Source organism: Puntigrus tetrazona, chromosome 10 (genome assembly GCF_018831695.1).
Source record: "Puntigrus tetrazona isolate hp1 chromosome 10, ASM1883169v1, whole genome shotgun sequence".
Taxonomy (NCBI): domain Eukaryota; kingdom Metazoa; phylum Chordata; class Actinopteri; order Cypriniformes; family Cyprinidae; genus Puntigrus; species Puntigrus tetrazona.
Window position 1 is genome coordinate 14,208,491 of NC_056708.1, and position 2,291 is coordinate 14,210,781.

At 35.6% G+C, this 2,291-nt stretch overlaps 1 protein-coding gene across 2 annotated transcripts in view; it reads left to right on the forward strand.

Annotated features, from left to right (window-relative positions):
• The window catches only part of LOC122352551 (disks large homolog 2), a 110,536-nt gene that overhangs the window by 47,317 nt on the left and 60,928 nt on the right, over positions 1-2,291 (forward strand). The window lies entirely within an intron of this gene.

Consider the following 2,291-nt stretch of genomic DNA (forward strand, 5'->3'; position numbering starts at 1 on the left):
TAATCAAAAAAACACAGCAACAGAATTTTGATTGGAATTAATTGGACAATGAAAAAACACGATTTTTAATGAACTCTTCATATATTAAATACAAATAATAAAATAGTCAGTGAAAGCACATCGGAAACTAACACTGGAAGAGAATATTGTTTTTAATAAAGTCATTATTTTTGTTTTCTTTGCACAAAAAGTATTTACATAGCTTTATAAAATTTGTTGAACCACTGATGTCACATGGACTATTTTAACAATGTCTTTACTACCTTTCTGGGTTTTGAACACGAACATGGCAGTTGTGTTGTGCTGTCTATGGAGGGTCAAAAAGCACTCGGATTTCATCGAAAAGTATGTTCTTTTGTGTTCCAAAGATGAACAAAAGTCTTACGGGTTTGGAACAACATGATGGTGAGCAATTAATTTTCATTTTTAAGTGAAGTATCCCTTTAGGAACAGAGAAGAGTAGAGCAAAGAGAGGTTTCTTGGAGCATCTTATAATGGATCACTGTTGCCACTTTCCTACTGATTTTAAATATCAATAGCTCTTATAAATGTCATATAAAACAGTATGATCCCCAGTTCTGGCTGATCTAGGACCAGAACGGATAAGACAGCATGTGCTCGCTTGAGTGTGTGTGTGTGTGTGTGTGTGTGTGTGTGTGTGTATGGCATAGTGGACACTGATGAATTCTGACTCACTCACTCAGATACCCTGCTGGTTCACACGCAAAACCCTGAAGTGTGTGTATGTGTGCGTGCATGTATAACAAACATCTCACTTCAGGCTAGAAACATGTCTCATTTCCCAGAGAGACCACACTCATGTTCACATCAATCCAACATCAGTCGCACATAACAAGAGTGTCACGGAAAGACAGTTAACAGCAAGTTTACATGATCAGGCGCTGCTGGGATATCAGTGCCCCATCTTTGATGACAGAAACATTCATTCCAAGTCATTCCAATTAAAAAAAAAATCTTTTCTTGTTTTTCAAGTAAAAGTATGTGAACAAGATAAAGAGTGAGAAGCTAAATTGTATGAGATATTTTCAGAGCAAATATTTTTCTCATCTTTTTCTTCACCTTTTTATTCTGTTTCAAGCAAAAATACTAGTTTTTGCTTAAAATTTTTTTTTACTGAAAAGCAAGAACAACACAAAGGAAAATGAATTCTCACAGTTCTGTCTGTGTATTGAAATGTATGTTTAAATAGATGAGATCTACCTGACATAGAGTGAGCGTTTTTGATTGGTTCTGAGGGATCCGGATCCAGAACTCATGCTGTGGTTCATCATCTGCTCTCGTAAGTCATGAATCTTGGCCTCGAAACGCCCGTATTCTGTAAAGACAAACATAACCAAGCAGACGTAAACATAATGCAATAAAACATAATGTAAACACAGTGCATTCTCTGTTTTTTCCCCAAATCAAACATCAAGCTCTGGAATGGCAAACCTAAAACCACTAGAACAGAACAGAGCACATGCAAACAAACAGTCTCAAACCAAAGAATTAATAAAAAGATCTCTCTAGAGAAATGCTGTCCAGAAAGATGTGGTGTTGCAGAGTCTTAATGTCTGAGATGACATCTCCGATCAATACAAGATACAGTAGCTGTTCTGTGCTGACTTCTAGCACAAGGTCACACAGTCAATATAGGAAATGTAGGAGAGAGAGAGAGAGAGAGAGAGAGAGAGAGAGAGAGAGAGAGATGGTAAAGTCATATTATGTTTCTTCTTTGATACAAATGTATGATATCCAATAACATCCCACTTTTGTCTCTTTGTTATATGAAGGCTGATACTGAATCTCCACAGAACTGAAACATCGATCATTCTGCAAGATAGTAACCAGTCGACTATATATTATCCATTACTTAACATATGCACTTTAAGACCCTCTATTGCAGTTTTTTTCTTCTTCCTTTGGGGGGTTTAAGCCTTAAGCCTCCCATAAAAATTCGAAAATCAAATATATGTGCACCCTTCTTAAAAAAAAAGATCCCGTTTCACAGCTGTAATAAGATTACACATAAAGTCAAACATATGATATTGATAGCTTCATCTGATTCAAAAAACCTCTGCAAAAACAAAAACATTCAAAAGTTTAGCAAAAAAACAACCGTTTTCAAAATGATAAATAATAATAAAATGGTTCCTGAACACCATCAGCTTAATGGTTTCTGAATGGAACAATGGCTGCTGAAAATTCATTTCATTCACAGGAATAAATTCGATTTTGAAGTGGATCAAATAAGCTCATCAAAATTGTCCTAAGACAAGAAAGCGTTTTGT